The following is a 17,201-nucleotide window of genomic DNA, read 5'->3' as shown; positions in this document are numbered from 1 at the left end:
AGTACATTGACTGGTACCCATCTGTGGTCTTTAGCATATCATAGCGATGAGAGCTAACAATTATGAAGCACTTACTGGATGCTTTCTCTCACTTGAAATTCACAAGACTCCTAATTGATTTGCAGTTTTCATCTCTATTGACAGTTAGGTCACTGTGTAGGGAATGCAGAGGAGGGGTTTGATTTAGGGCCAGACTTGCATCAAAGCTCTGTAATCCCCACTCCATATTGACTGGGCTGTTGGAATGATTCTCCCATTTAAAAATTTCCTGGTAAAAACATTTCTCCTTAGGATGGATCAGAGGCCCAAATGCAGGCTGTGTTAGTCTCCAGTGCCCAAATTACCTCTACCTCAGCAAGCTGCCTGCAAAGCCCGAGAGCCAAAGGGGCCTCTTGGAAAGTTCCAGAAAAAATGTGATTCTCTTGTTTCAAAGGTCCCACTGCTCTGGTGGCTGTTGAATGAGGACACTTTTGAGCAAATCACAGTTCCCTTGAACACTTCCCCCTTCTGATCCAGTATGATTTTTTTAAAGACAAATATTTGCTAAGTGCCGACTGTACATAAGGTTATTTATTTCTTCTCAGACAATGAAGGAATGGTGAAGTAAAAATAATTATAGTTGAAGAAATGGAGGCTAGGATATTCTCTATTTTGCTTGCAGAGACCCAAAACACCGTAAGCAAAGTCAATGGGTGGGTGATGCTGAAGCATAGCTAGAGGAGGGGGAGGGGCCCAGTCTTAGGAGGGGCCATTTAGATCATCAAACCAAACTGAACATCTTATTTTACAGATCAGGAAACAGAATTCAGCCTCGAGATGAGATGGCTTGTCCAGCATCACACAGAAGATAGGACCCAGAGTGTGTTCATGCGTGTTAAGTCACTTCAGTCGTGTCCAGCTCTGTATGACCCCATGGACTGTAGCCCACGAGGCTCCTCTGTCTGTGGAATTCTCTAGGCAAGAACACTGGAGTAGGTGGCTGTGCCCTCCTCCAGGGGCTCCTCCTGACCCAAGGATAAAGCCATGTTTCTTATGTCTCTTGGATTGGCAGTTGTGTCCTTGACCACTTTCACCACTTTCACCACCTGGGAAGCCCAGGAGGTCCCAAGTGGCACCTCTCTATGCTGTACATCAGAGTTTCAACCTCAGCACTATGGATGTTTTGAGTGGAATAATGATTTGTTTTGGAGGGCTGTCCTGTACATTGAAGGATGTGGAGCAACATCCCTGGCTTCTACTCACTAGATGTCAGCAGCATGCCTCTCCCCACTTTGGGGTAACCAGAAACGTCGTCAGTCATTGCTAAGTGTTCTCTGGGGGGTAAAATCAGCTCTAGCTGAGAGCCCTTTCAGATCCATTGAACAGCATGAACCTGGTGCTGAGTTTTCTCCTGGCAGTTTGGGAGGGAAACTGGCCTTGGGTCCAAGGGGAGAAAGTCTTTCCTCCCAATTCTACCATCCTAGTACCTTGGGGAGAGCTCTCTGGGGCCCCTGACCTGAGCCAAGAGAGGACAGCTCTCAGAGAGGCGGGGAAAGGGGTCAGAGGGTGCGCAGCAGGCAGCGAGGCCTTCTGAGAGTTGTATGTATTATTCCCCCATTTCATAAATGTTCAGAGGGTCAGCTGTGCCCCTAGAACCAAGGGTGGTTTCTCCTCCACACGCCATAGGGAGCCCCCTGCAATATTCAGGCTGTGCGTGCTGAGCCGGAAAGCAGTAACATGAGAGGGCTCCTCTTGTGTGCTCTTTGTTAGTTACAGGAGGCATGTATTAATATGGAGTTGTGTTCTGAAAAGTTGGATCTGGTCTCGGCCCTGACTCTTACCTGACATGGGACCCAAAGCAACATGCTTTGAGGATTTTTGTCCTCATGTTCATAAAATGAAGCTATCAGACTAAACATGTAATGAGAAAACTTCCTACTGTCCCCATGGGCCTCCCCACACCCCCAACCTTGAGAATCAAACAGCTAATAAAGCTGTTTATGGGTCATATTTATTTTAATGAGCAATGAGAGTAGCTTTTTTTTTTGAGTTCTATGGAGGAATAGGGATATTCTTAAAACTCAGTTTAACCTGTTCATTTCACAAGAAAGATGTTACTAAAAATGACATTTTTAGCTCCTGAAATATTAGCATTCAGTATCTGGGCCTTTTAGGAGCAGCAACATGGAGGCAAGTTTCTAACTATTTATCTTAAAATTGCACTTTGAACCATAAGGCAAAAGGAGTCAGGCCGCAGGGGGACCTGGGTGTGGCCTCAGCAGTCTCTTGTGTTTAGTCGCTCAGTCGTGTCCAACTCTTTCTGACCCCATGGACTGTAACCTGCTAGGCTCCTCTGTCCACGGGGATTCTCCAGGCAAGAATACTGGAGTGGGTTGCCATGTCTCCTCCAGGGGATCTTCCCAATCCAGGGATGAACCTGGGTCTCCCACATTGCAGGCGGATTCTTTACCATATGACCCACCAGGGAAGCCCCAATAGTCTCTTGAAGTGAAGGGAAAGTCTCCCAGTCTGACTCTGAGTCTGACAGTCCATGGCATTCTCCAGGCCAGAATACTGGAGTGGGTAGCCTTTCCCTTCTCCAGGGGATCTTCCCAACCCAGGGATCAAAGCCAGGTCTCCCGATTGCGGGTGGACCCTTTACCAGCTGAGCCACAGAGGAAGCCCAAGAATCCTGGAGTGGGTAGCCTGTCCCTTCTCTAGCGGATCTTCCCGACTCAGGAATTGAGCCAGGGTCTCCTGCATTGCACGTGGATTCTTTATCCACTGAGCTATGAGGGAAGCCCAACAGTTTCTTCAGTGAAGTTGCTCAGTCGTGTCCGACTCTTTGCAATCCCACGGACTGTAGCCTGCCAGGCTCCTCCATCCATGGAATTTTCCAGACAAGAGTACTGGAGTGGGTTGCCATTTCCTTCTCCAGGGGATCTTCCCGACCCAGGGATCTAACCCAGGTATCCCGCACTGCGAGCAGACCCTTTACCGTCTGAGCCACGAGGGAAGGTTACAGTCTCTTAGGTCTGATATATAATATACGGTTTTGTGTGCAAGGAGAGCGCCCCCTAGTGTAAATCTTGAAGTTCCACCAAGACTGAACATTGTTCAGTGAGGGCTTTCCGGGTGGCTCAGTGGTAAAGACTCTGCCTGCCAATGCAGGAGATATAGGAGACGCGGGTTCCATCCCTGGGTTGGGAGGGCCCCCTGGAGAAGGAAATAGCAACCCACTCCAGTATTCTTGCCTGGGAAATTCCATGTTCAGAGGAGCCTGGAGGGCTACAGTCCACGGGATGGCAGAGTCAGACACGACTGAGTACGCATGCTCTTGCAGAAAAGGATGGAGGGGGCTGGGGGCATGATCAAAGTTGGTTTATTAAGAGAATAACCAGAGAAGTATGTTTTTGGGAAGCCTTTTGGACTGGCTTTGCAAAGGACTTGGGTTTTGCTGTCAGACTTGGCTTCAAATCACTACTTCCAAGACTGTAGGCACTTGGATGAGTTATTTCCACCCCATTTTCTTTTTGTAAAACTGAGATGATTAATACCCACCTCTCAGAGTTTGTTTGTTTGTTTTTTTTTTGGAGTAAATGAAGGAAGCGGGAGTTGAGAGAGTGATTGAAGATGAAGTTGGAAAGATCAGGCTTGATCATGAAGAGTTTTTGTACTGTGCCAAAGAGTTTGAACTTGACTCAAAGAACAAGAGAGCCAATGGAAGCTTGTGAGCAAGAGAGACAGGGTAGCGCTTATGAGTTGGAAATGTCAGGTTGGTTTATTTCTCTTCTTCAGTTCTTGTCTCATGGCAACAGAAATTTGGAGCGATGGACCAAAAAGTGTAGGACAACAGGCAAGTTACAGCTCAGTTCAGCTCAAGCAGACAGAGCTTTTATTAGTCCAACACTCCCAGAGGAGTCCTCTTTATCCTTCCTATTGATTCCTCTTGCTTCCCTCTTTTACACTTCCAGCTCTTCCTTTTGGTTATGCCCAGTGCAAAGTAGGGCTTGCACCCACCACCAATCAATGAAAGGAAATGCAAATGGGCGTATACTCAAGGCCAAATGACAATTATAAGTTATATAACAGCAAGTTGTCTTGTCTGTATCTTCCCATAATGCATCTGTTATAATTAGATGTAGAATATTCATGAGCCCTAAATGGGCTCCTAACCGCCTAACTGGCTAAGGTTACCTAGAGAAACCCCTGTGGTCAGTTTGCATTCCCTGTGTGCCTAGGGCGCATGTGCAGGACTTGGGAAGTCTCTGTGGTTATTTTGTAGCATATTTGTGAGCTCTTCTGTGGGATGGAGTTCAGATATCTGCACGTATCCCTTTCAGCCAGGCCTTCCCTCATTGCTCCTGTGTAACTTCCTACCTAACAGAAAGATAATTGGTGGCAGTGTAGACAAGGGGGCTTGAGACTCTGGTGGTTTTGATGGAGCTGGAATATATGGGAAAGAGATTTTGGAAGTAGCATTGACTTGCAGTTGATGCAATATTATGGTGGGTCTTGAGATGGGAGGGGACAGGGTGCAGTCGGAAATGGCAGCAAGTATATGTGGAGCTTTTGTTAAAATGCTTTCCCATAAGCCTTCTTACCTAATTCTCACAATAATTTTATGAGGAGATATTATAATTATCCTCATTTTATATGTAAGGAGTCTGATAGTCAGGGAGATTAAGTCAAAGGGTATACAGTTAGCAAGCGGCCAAATCAGAACGTTTCACCCAGGTCTTTGGTTCCGATTCTCTCTGTCTCTCAGATCACACTGCATCTCAAGGTTTAGAGTGAAGTTACTGCAAAGAGAGGGGCAGTCTGGGTCCAGGGTTGGATGTGTGCTGGGGCCCCAGGTTGTACACTCTCCCTGGTTGCTAGGAATCTCTGATGATCAGAGTCCCCAGGTTGCTAGGCGACCTGGGTTGCTAAGAGTCTCAGTTTATTATAGGCCTTGGGTTGTCAGAAGCCTTGGGTTATTCAGGCTTTCAGTTTATGAAAAGCTTCATGGTTCTCAGAGACATCAGTCATCAGGGGCCCTGGGCGTCTAGGGCTCTTGGCTCTTAACATCACCAGGTTGTGAGCCCACCCTGCTTGCTAGGAATCTCAGGATGTCAGAGGTCCCGGGTGTGTGGAGGCCTTCAGCTGCTGAAGTGCTGGTTTACTGGAAACCTCAGTTTTCAGCATCTCCGACTTGTGTGGTTACTCAAGATGTGGGCTCAGATTTTTAGGTCCATGGCTTCCCGAAGTCATGGGTCAACATGCGGCTTCCTCCCACCCATTCCTCCTCTTTCTCTTGTCGGGGTCTCTGGAGCTTTCTCTTTTGCTCAAGTGCTTGATCACAGGCAGCCTCATTCTGCTCCTGCAGCGGTGCTGACCTGATTTCTTCTGCTCCCAGTTCTCCCCACTTAGGGACCAATTCCAAGAGCTTTGAGTAGAAATTTGTTACGGTCCCTAAATAAAGCAGATGTTGAAGCACATTTGGGTTATGCTTACGTTCTCATCATTCACCCTCTAGCCAGTCAGCTTTAAATAATCTTAAATTAGACTTTGTGGAAAAGTCCAGGGTTGACTGCCCCTCATTTCCAATTATTTTATTAGATGAGTCAGAACAGTAAAACTTCCCTGTGCATATTTTGTAAAAACATTTTATTATCAAACAGTAATTCTCAGAAAGTTGCAAGGATGGTAGAGAGAGATCCCGAGGACTCTTCATCCTGTTTCCCCCAGTGGTTACATCTTTACATATCCAAGTGATTCAGCGCTAGTAGAGTAATTCTCTGCTTATCCAGAGATCTCGTGACTTCCATGAGGGCTAACACAGTGCAAACTTGGATGGGGAAAAGGCCTCTGATTGGTTAAAATAAGCTCCTGCTTTCCCTTTGCAATATACTTACAGAACACAATATATAATTGGCCTTTTGTATCCATGGGCTTCCACCTGCCGTTGGTTAAATATGAAGATGCAAAACCCGTGGATATAGAAGGCCGACTGTACTAGGCCATTCACTATAGGGACTTGAGCATCCTCGGATTCTGGTATCCTAGGTGGGGGTGGGGAGGTGGTCCTGGAACCTAAACCCTACAGATATGGAGGGACCCACTTTTAGTATCCATCAGGACATTGCCATTGTGACAGGGTGTGTATGTGATTCTGTGTCATTTTCTAACACGTGCATTTGTGTAGCTACCACCTGAACGTGTCCCAGCACCACAAAATCTCCCTTGTGTTCTCTCTTTAGAGTTGAATGCTTTTCTGTCCCTCCCCAGCCAGTGTGGTTTTTAAAAAATATTTCTTTTTATGTATTTATTTGGCTGTGCTGGGTCTTATTTGCAGCATGTGGGATCTAGTTCCCTGACCAGGAATTGAACCTGGGCCCCCTGCACTGAGAGTGCAGGGTCTTAACCACTGGACCACCAGGGATGTCCACCAACCAGTGTGTTTCAAAATATGTAATCCTAACCCTTACTCACTGCCCCTGGGCATCTCATCCATTAATAGGTCAAGGAAATGCACGGATAAATATGTCCTTCTTGCTCTGAAAGAGCTCACAGACAGGGCTACAAGTCATGTTCATCATAAATTAGAGTGCAACATGGGAGTCCTGTGACTGAAAGAAACTCAAGGGACTGCAGCAAGAAAATAGACTGGAGGGTTCAGAAGGTGGAGAGTGCTGGAATTGACAGTTTCTGTGGAAGTTGCAATGCTGGACTGATTTTGAAGGATGGAATGGAGTTATTAGGTGCCCAGTGAGGAGAGATGCTGGAAGATCAGTTTGGGGAGGACTGGGTGCTCAGCACTGTGGAAACCCAGAGCCAGGTATTGCATGGAGAAGGGTGTTGGGAGGAGGGGCTGGAGAAGTGGGGGAGAAGACAGCGCGTGGAGGACCATCTGGCTGCTGAGTTAGTCCTGCAAGGGGCAGAGAAATCCATCACAAGATCTACAAATGGGGGCTGCTGTAGTCAGTTTTATCACTTCGATGTAGAGGGACCAGTTAGGGAATGACTGCAGTCCCAGATAAGGTAGCACCGATCAGAGTGGTGGGAACAGACAGGGAGGGATCATTTCTGACCTCTGAAGGACATCGAGATGGGCAGAGCGGAGTATGACAGGGATGAGCAAGCACTTTTCCCAAAGGGAAGTTTTCCCTTTCTCTTTGCTTTATATATATATATATATATATATATATATATATATATATATATATATAACTTATTTGGCTGCAGTGGGTCTAGCTGTGGCAGGTGGGATCTAGATCCCTCATGAGGGATGGAACTTGGGCCCCCTGCGTCGGGAGCATGGAATCGTAGCTCCTGGACCAGCAGGGAAACCTGGTCTTCCTTTCTCTTCAGTCTGTGTCGGTTTCCTTGAGAGCAAATCCCTAGGATGTAAGTGCAGGAAGATGAATGCTAGTAGAGTAATTCCCTGCTTATCCAGAGATCTTGTCATTTCCACGAGGGCCCCCACAGCACAGACTCGGATGAGGAAAAGGCCTCTGATGGATTCAAACAAGCTCCCACTTTCCCTTTGCAATGTCCTTCAGGCCCTTCTGCTCAGAGCCTTTCCTGACAATTCAAGAGCAGTTCTCTAAAGGGTGTTTAGTTGGTTTCGTCTCCCCACCGCACAGACAACAATAACTGAAAACTACCTTTATTGGGTGTCTGCTTGGTGCCAGATTCTGTGTAGAATGCTTTGTCTGTTATCTCAGTAATCCTCTCAATGATCAGCTGCGTGGCAGTTCTTTTTCACTTTACACGTGAGGATATTGAGGTTCAGCAAGGCTAACAAACCCGCCACAGTCACAAGCTAGTGGATTCTGTGACATGAGGACCAAATGTTTGGGTTCCCACTGGCCCAGCAGCCCAGGTCTGGCTGCCGTCAGTCAGCTGCCCTGGACTGAGGAAGCCCCTCGTCACAGGAGGGGAGGGAAGCCTGTCAGCCAGCAGGGGCACCACCGCGAGGAAGGGAATCATGTGGGCTAATGAACCTGGCGACTGTTAAACGATCTTCTTCCAGCTTCACAGGAGGAGTGTATCAGTCAGGATTCTCCAGAGAACAGAGCACACAGGATGTGTATATATAAACACACGTATGTGTGTTCATTCACTCAGTCACGTCCCACTCTTTGCGACCCCACAGACTGTAGCCCACCAGGCTCCTCTGTCCATGGGATTCTCCAGGCAGGACTCCTGGAGTGGGGTGCCATTTCCTACTCCAGGGGATCTTCCTCACCCAGGGATTGAACCCAGGTCTCTTGCATTTCCTGCATCGGCAGGCAGATTCTTTACCAATGGGCCTCCTGGGAAGCCCAGTAAATACACATATAGGGAACTATAAAAAGTTTGGTTAGACCAGTTGTTATATACATGTGTGTGTGTATATATATATTTGGGATAAGGCTTATGCAGTAATGGAAGTGGGCAAGTTCCAAGATCTGTAGGGTGAGTTGGTGAGCAGGAGACCCAAGAGAATCAATGGGTGTCATTCCAGTCCAAAGGCTGGCAGACTTAAAACCCAAGAAGAGATGTTTCAGTTCTATTCCATAGGCAGGACAAAAGCCAATGTCTCAGTTTGAATTGCAGTTTGGCAGGAGGAATTCCCTCTTATTTGGGGGAGGATTCACCTTTTTGATCTGTTCTGGCCTTCTACTGATTGGTTGAGGCCCACCTACATTAGGTAGGGCAATCTGCTTTACTCAATCACTCATTTAAATGTTAATTTCATCTAAGACACAGGATAGTGAATACATGGAGAAGGATCATGGTAACCCACTCCAGTATTCTTGCCTGGAGAATTCAGTCGACAGAGGAGCCTGGCGAGCTATAGTCCATGGAGTTGCAAAGAGTCAGACATGACTGAGTAACTCACATACACACACACACACACACACACACACACACACACACACAGAGTGAATATAGACAGAATATTATAATCATTAAACTTGCTGAGAGACTAGACCTTAATTATTCCAGCTATTAATAAGAAATAATGATATAATGTGACTGAGGTTCTAATTATGGCTATGATGATAATCATATCACAATATAGAAATGAATCAAATTAACACATTGCACACCTTAAACTTACACAACCTTGTATGTCAAATATAGTCCAGTTTTAAAAAATGTTAATCTCATCCAGAAACACCCTCACAGAAACACGCAGAGTAGTGTTTGACCAAGTAACTGGGTACCCTATGGCCCAGTCAAATTGCCACATAAAATGAACCATCACAAGGAGGAAGACAGATTAATAATGGAGACACAAAACTTAAAGACTATGATGGGGAGAGACTATGTAGTGTAGGGTTAATGACTTTATATGCCTCCCAACTCCTGATAACAGTGTCTTGAAATTACAGCCATGCATTGATCAATGATGAAAATAAGAGGAACACAACTTGTTGAGAAGAGGTTAGCTCTGTTTTCAATGTTCTGAGTTTGGAGTGAATCGAGTGAGCAGGTCTGTCTCTAGGGGCTCCAGGGTCTCCCTACTTGCAGGCGGAGGAGGATCCATTTCTTCATTGTCCAAAGGAACCTTTGCACACTCTTTTGAGACCAGCCTCCTGATGGAGTTCTTTGAGCTGAGCTTCTTCTGAATCAACCATCTAGATGATATGCATTCGTTTCTTCATTTCTTTCCATAGTATTTTTGATCTTGCTCTCAACAATGGAAAAATAGACAATTGAGACACAATGGGCATCTCCTAGTTTGTTAGGAGTGATGGAGAAAGAAGATACCGGTGTAGGGACTTTCCTGGTGGTCCAGTGGCTAAGACTCTGTACTCCCTATGCAGGGAACCCAGGTTCGATCCCTGGTTGGGGAACTGGATCCCACATGGTGGAACTGAGAGTTTGCATGCCACAGTGAAGATCAAAGATCCTGCATGCCACAGATAAGACCTGGCACAGCTAAATAAATATAATAAAAATAAGATACTGATATAATGTGATAGATGCTGAGATGGCACATTAGCATTGCTGGGTGTGCCAGGATGTAGGGGACTCCTGACTCAGCAAGGAGTCCAGGGGAGGAAGTCCAGCTCCAGCGATGCTTTAAGGAGGACCAGCAGCTAGCAAGTTGGCTGGAATGGAACGGGTGTGTTTGATACCGAGAATAACGTATATAATATCATACAAGGCAAGGTTGCACAATATCGGCACACATTTAGGGAACTAAAGTTTGACTAGAAAAGTGGTTCCCACTACTGGTAGCACTTCAGAATCTCCTGGAAGGGTTAAAAAATACTAATGCCTGGGTCTTACCCCTAGAGATTTGGTTGTGGTTGGCCTAGGGTGGGGTCCAGGTGTTTGTATTTTTTTTTTAAGTGCAGCTAGGACTGAGAACTGATAAAGGACAGAAATGGTATGGACCTAACAGAAGCAGAAGATATTAAGAAGAACTATACAAAAAAGATCTTCACGACCAAGATAATCATGATGGTGTGATCACTCACCTAGAACCAGACATCTTGGAATGTGAAGTCAAGTGGGCCTTAGAAAGCAACACTACGAACAAAGCTGGTGGAGGTGATGGAATTCCAGTTGAGCTATTTCAAATCCTGAAAGATGATGCTGTGAAAGTGCTGCCCTCAATATGCCAGCAAATTTGGAAAACTCAGCAGGGGCCACAGGCCTGGAAAAGGTCAGTTTTCATTCCAATCCCAAAGAAAGGCAATGCCAAAGAATGCTCAAACTACTGCACAATTGCACTCATCTCCCATGCTAGTAAAGTAATGCTCAAAATTCTCCAAGCCAGGCTTCAGCAATATGTGAACCGTGAACTCCCTGATGTTCAAGCTGGTTTTAGAAAAGGCAGAGGAACCAGAGATCAAATTGCCAACATCTGCTAGATCATCGAAAAAGCAAGAGAGTTCCAGAAAAACATCTATTTCTGCTTTATTGACTATGCCAAAGCCTTTGACTGTGTGGATCACAATAAACTGTGGAAAATTCTTCAAGAGATGGGAATACCAGACCACCTGACCTGCCTCTTGAGAAACCTATATTAGCAACAGTTAGAACTGGACATGGAACAACAGTTTGGTTCCAGATAGGAAAAGGAGTACGTCAAGGCTGTATATTGTCACCCTGCTTATTTAACTTATATGCAGAGTACATCATGAGAAACACTGGGCTGGAAGAAACACAAGCTGGAATCAAGATTGCCGGGAGGAATATCAATAACCTCAGATATGAAGATGACACCACCCTTATGGCAGAAAGTAAAGAGGAACTAAAACGCCTCTTGATGAAAGTGAAAGAGGAGAGTGAAAAAGTTGGCTTAAAGCTCAAAATTCAGAAAACGAAGATCACGGCATCTGGTCCCATCACTTCATGGGAAATAGATGGGAAAACAGTAGAAACAGTGTCAGACTTTATTTTGGGGGGCTCCAAAATCACTGCAGATGGTGACTGCAGCCATGAAATTAAAAGATGCTTACTCCTTGGAAGAAAAGTTATGACCAACCTAGATAGCATATTCAAAAGCAGAGACATTACTTTGCCAACAAAGGTCTGTCTAGTCAAGGCTGTGGTTTTTCCAGTAGTCATGTATGGATGTAAAAGTTGGGCTGTGAAGGCTGAGTGCTGAAGAATTGATGTTTTTGAACTGTGGTGTTGGAGAAGACTCTTGAGAGTCCGTTGGACTGCAAGGAGATCCAACCAGTCCGTTCTGAAGGAGATCAGCCCTGGGATGTCTTTGGAAGGAATGATGCTGAAGCTGAAACTCCAGTACCTTGGCCCCTTCATGTGAAGAGTTGACTCCTTGGAAAAGATTGTGATGCTGGGAGGGACTGGGGGCAGGAGGAGAAGGGGACGACCCAGGATGAGATGGCTGGATGGTGTCACTGACTCGATGGACGTGAGTCTGAGTGAACTCCGGGAGTTGGTGATGGACAGGGAGGCCTGGTGTGCTGTGGTTCATGGGGTCGCAAAGAGTTGGACACAACTGAGCGACTGAACTGAACTGAACTGAGGCCTGAGAACCAGGAAAGTAAGCGATGCTTTTGTTGTTGTTGTTGAGTTGCTAAGTCCTGTCTGATTCTTTTGTGACCCTGTGGACTGTAGCCCATCAGGCTCCTCTGTCCGTGGGATTTTCCAGGTAAGAATACTGGCGTGTGTTGCCATTTCCTTTTCCAGGGGATCCTCCCAATCCAGGGATGGAACCCACATCTAATGCATTGGCAGGTGGCTCTTTACCATTGAGCCACCTGGGAAGTCCAAAAGATGCTTTAGGAGAACTTAAACCTGAAGGGAGCCAGTGGGGGAATCTCTGCTGGGATGTGGTCAAGAATCTGAGCTCGCTTTGGGGAAACCGGAAAGACTTGTGCTGAGCTCAGCAGAGAAATAAAGACCCACCAATCATCAACTAGGGCCTTGTCTGCCCTCATAACCTTTTTTTTCTTTTTTTTTGAGCTGCTGTTTCTTATTCTCCATTTAAAAATAAAAGTCAAGTGGGAAATAACAAAGCATACAGTAAAATAAAAATAGCTGAAAGATGACTCAATAAAAAGAAGTGATAAAATAATAAAAGTAGCCTGATACAGTAAAAAACAAAAAACAAAAAAACCCCCAAACTCAACCAAACAGAATCACCACCCAGGGCCAGACAATAAAAGCAATAGCTAAGGTGTACTGATCCAAGTGGTGAGCGTGGCAGTGAAGGAGGATTATTCCCATTTTACAGAGGAGAAAAATGACGCTTGGGGAGATTAAGTATCATGGTTCCAGGGGGTGGGGCAGGGTAATGACTCCATGTTATAGATGAGGAAATGGAGGTTAACTGGACAAGAATAAATAGCCAGTCACGGGCAGACCAAGATACTGAGCTCAGGTTTTCTAGCTCAAGTCCAGAGAACTTTCCCTTGGACAAAGGCCCAAGCCTTGGTGGTATATTGGCATCATCAGGGAAGCTTTTAAGAAATACTGATGCCAAAGAGACATTTCTTCAAAGAAGACATACAGATGGTCAACAGGCATATGAAAAAATGTTCCCACATCTCTAATCATTAGACAAATGCAAATCAAAACCACGATCACACCTGTCAGGATGATTATCATACAAAAAGCGAAAGATAAATTTTGGCAAACATATGGAGAAATTGGAGCCCTTGTGTATTGTTGGTAGGACTGCAAAATGGTGAAGCTGCTCTGGAAAACAGTATCCTCAAAACACTAAAAATGGAACTACCGTATGGTCCGGCCACGCCACTTCTGGATATTTATCCAAAAGAATTGAAATCAGGATCTTAAAGAGAGTTAGCACTCCTATGCTCAGTGCAGCGTTATTCACAAGTGCCACGGTGTGGAAACAAGCAAAAGGTCCATCAGATGAACAGATATTTAAAATGCGGTATATACATCCAGTGGTATAACTATTCAGCCTTAAATAGGAAGGCAGTCCTGCAGCATGTGACCATGTGGATGAGCCTTGAGGACACCGTGCTCAGTGAAACAAGCTGGTCACAGAAAGACCAATACTATATGACTCCACGTATAGGAGGCATCTAAAAGAGTCAAGTTCATAGAATCAAAGAGTGGAACTGTGGTGGCCAGGGGCTGGGAGAGAAGGGAACGGGGAGTCACTAATCTATGCTTTAGTTAAATGAGATGAAGAAATTCTGAAGTTCTGTGCAATGCTGTGCCTACCATCAACAACACTGTCCTAGACATTTAAAATGTGGGGGAGGGTAGACCTCATGTTAAGGGTTTCTACCACAATAAAATTAGAAAATGCAAAAGGAGATCCTGATGCAACCACAGGTCAGCCCCTCGATTCTGATCTGGTCCGTCTGTGGCTGGGGGGGAGGCACACAGGACGGACAGGAGCAGCTTGGCGTGGTTTTGGCTGTGCTCTGCTCTTAGGAGTAACTGATTCTGTGTCTCGTGCACCTTTAGAGATATTTCCTGTCTTGCTCTTCCCTCCTCGAGAATTAAGGAAACAGAGAGGTTAAGTCCCTTTTACTGGGACACCCAGCTAGTAGTCACGGGCGCCTGTATTCATTCTCAGATCAGCCTGACTGCCAAGTCCATGCGCTTAAGGCTTTGAAGCAGGGGCCCCTGTGCGGCCTGGATGCGGTTGTCACATGCCCTTCCATTTCATTTCTCTGTCCCACAAGCTTCAGAGTCGGCAGCATCACCTTTGTCCTGGGCTTGTCCACTGTCATCACGCAGATGGAGAAGGGGACGGAGAAGAACAGGAGAAGAACGAGAGAGTGGAATGGTGAGGTCAGCTGCCTGGGAGACAGTGGGCATCCGCCAGCATCGGCATTGCTGGGTAACCCCCAGGAGGGCCTGTTGGGAGGAGAGGAGCCATCCTTCAAAGTGTCATGTGTAGGGGCAGAAGTGGGCAAGAGGGGGTGAGCTTAGATACTCTGAACAGGTCTCCGGGCCCTGAAACTGAGGGGTTCGAGGTGGGAGTGCTATCAAATCCCAGTGGGTGAAGATGGTTCTAGAAGATGAGCTCACAGAACTGGGGAGTTCCAGAAGGCCCAGCATCAGTTTCCCATCATTCCCTTCCAGCCGGGTGCCGGGGGCCCCGTCAGTATCATGGGGCGTGTCCTGGGCTGAAGCTGGGGTCGGGCCACCGCTGTTCCTGCCACCGTGACTGCTGCGCCAGCTCTGGTGAGGACGACACGGTCAGTGAGCCACCTTCCCCCTCCTCCTGCAGCCGTTAACCAGGGCCCTGGGCTGGTCTGACCACAGGGGACGTGGGAAAACGAAGGTGGTGGTCAGAGATGGTGAGGGGATACTGGGCTGGTGAGGATGGGGGCGCTGAGTTGAGAGAGAGAGAGAGGGGAGACCACACTGGCAGGTCTCTCATCTTTGAATCACCAGACCTGACTCCTTCCACCTCTAGACCTGCTGGGGAAGGCTCAGGAAGAAGCTACTTTGAAATAACTCGTGCTACCGAAAAGGCAAAAACAGTCTCTGTATAACAGTCAGCTTAGTTTCTTCATCTATAAACTGGGGATAATAATCCTCCCCGCCCCTCGAATTGTGAGGATTAGATGAGATTAAGTCAGAAAACAGCCAGAAAAGGGCCAGCATAGTGTGGGTCACACTTTAAGAACTCAGAAGGGTGTCTGCCTCCCTCTCACCCCCGACACTTTGATGAAAAGGGCTTGTACGCTGAGCACGTGACTTCAGTATACTTCAGTCTGGAGAAGGGCCCATTTGATCAGCCACTCCAGGCCGGCAACTCTGCTTGACTCTCAGGATAAGAAGAGAAGTAAGAGCACCGTTGTTCTCTGGAAGCTCGCCTTGCAGTGGGGGAAGGCTGATGTCTTTTACAGGCTAGTGTGCAGAAACATGGAGCTTTGGGAGTCTTGCGGGGAGCCGGGGGCTTCTTGGGGACATCTCACTGGGGAACTCACTTCTGATGTGACCTTTGAAATAGGTGTAAGAGTGATGGTTGTAAAGGAAAGGGGTTCTCATTTGGATGGCAGGCTCATCATGAGCAAATGACACGGCATTATTGTCGTCCTTTAGTTGTTAAGTCGTGTCTGACTCTTTGGCGAGCCCATGGACTGTAGCCCACCAGGCTCCTCTGTCCATGGGATTTCCCAGGCAAGAATATTGGAGTGAGTTGCCGTTTCTTTCTCCAGGGGATCTTCCTGACCCAGGGATCAAACCCACATCTCCTGCTTGGCAGGCAGATTCTTTAACACTGAGCCACCTGGGAAGCCCTGGCATGGCATTACTGGAGCTTAAAGTGTCGTGGGGAGAGGTCCGCAAGCCTGGGTCACCAGGGTCCCTGTGGACCACACTTGGGATCAGTGATGAAGGACACCACCTAAGGCTGTCCCCTGGCCAGGCTTTTTGTTTAAAACCCTCAGTCTGGTGAACGTGTGTAGAATAGTTTGGGAGAAGAGTCAGGACTAGCTGCAAGGAGACCATCAGCACACCAGGAGGGTGGTCTGAACTAAGGGAAAGATGTTGCTCCTGGAGGGAAGGTGGCCTCACCAGCACTTCGGGATTGATGGGTTGTGGATGAGTGAAAGATGTCGTGATGGAGAGGAGTGAAGAATGACATTTGTATCGCTAGTTTGGATAACCATAGGTTTAAGCCATAAAACATGATGAGTTTAAAGCCAAGAATGTTTCAAACCAAGAAGAGAAGACGTAGAAAAGAGCTCTAAAACAGTGGGACCATGGGTTCTACTTTGGATGTGCTCAGCAGGAGGTGGAGACAGTCAGGAGGCAGTTAGCTGTGAGGTTGGCCGCTCTAGGGAAGATGTAATAGGAGCCATCATCCTGCAGGGGGCAGTAGGTACAGGCACGCTCAGGCATCCTGCAGCCTGCCAAGGTTTCCTTTGTTTTGTCTTTGCCGGGCCTCCTGTGGGCTTCCCTGGTGGTGCAGAGGTTAAAGCGTCTGCCTGCAATGTGGGAGACCTGGGTTCAATCCCTGGGTCGGGAAGATACCCTGGAGAAGGAAATGGCAACCCACTCCAGTATTCCTGCCTGGAGAATCCCATGGACAGAGGAGCCTGGCGGGCTACAGTTCATGGGTCACAAAGAGTCGGACACGACTGAGCGACTTCACTTTCACTTTCTGTGACATGTGGGATCTTAGTTCCTGGACCAGGAAACAAACCTGTGCCCCTGTAGTGTGGAAGTACAGAGTCGTAACCACTGGACCACCAGGGAATTCACAAGAGTTCCTGAAGTGGGAGCGAGGACAGCTCAAGGCAGAAATGCCTAGGAAGCGTATCAGCATTTAAGACCTGGGCAGAAGTGTGTTGCACAAGGGGAGTCCTAGGGAAGCATCCTGGTAGCAGAGAAAGGCAGAGGTAAGAGTTTGAACCCGGTGGAGCGGGCAGCAGAATGCAAGGCTGTGGAGAGCTCCTGCGGGACAGGAGCCCACGAGGGTCCACTGCACCACTGGGCAGAACAGTGTCAGGCGAGAGGTAGCGATGGTGATGCCAAGTGCCACTGGGCTGAAAAACAACAGGAGGCAAGAAAACCATAGATTTTCACGTAGATGTTTAAATGAGAAGATAGGGAGAGGGACAGGTCAGTAGAGAGTGTGTCCAGGGAAGGTATTTTAGGAGCTGAAGACCTAAGCACGTCTGTGCCTGCAGAGGAAGGAGGAGCCGATGGAGAGGAGATGCTGGTGATGCTGAGAGAGGAGGAGTGGCTGGTGGAATAAGGCTGAGAGATGGGGAAGGATGAAACGCAGAGCTTGGAGGAAAGATGGGTCCAGATCAGCGCAGAGG

At 47.2% G+C, this 17,201-nt stretch overlaps 1 non-coding gene across 1 annotated transcript; it reads right to left on the bottom strand.

The window, feature by feature from the left end:
• Nucleotides 1–6,330: 6,330 nt before the first annotated feature.
• TRNAE-CUC (transfer RNA glutamic acid (anticodon CUC)) lies at nt 6,331–6,403 on the bottom strand. Its single transcript has one exon. It is a non-coding gene; the product is annotated as a tRNA-Glu (tRNA).
• Between the last annotated feature and the right edge of the window lie 10,798 nt (nt 6,404–17,201).

This window comes from Ovis aries, chromosome 11 (genome assembly GCF_016772045.2).
Source record: "Ovis aries strain OAR_USU_Benz2616 breed Rambouillet chromosome 11, ARS-UI_Ramb_v3.0, whole genome shotgun sequence".
Classification (NCBI taxonomy): domain Eukaryota; kingdom Metazoa; phylum Chordata; class Mammalia; order Artiodactyla; family Bovidae; genus Ovis; species Ovis aries.
Note: the sequence above shows the minus strand (reverse complement) of the source record. Positions and strands in the feature narration are given on the sequence as shown.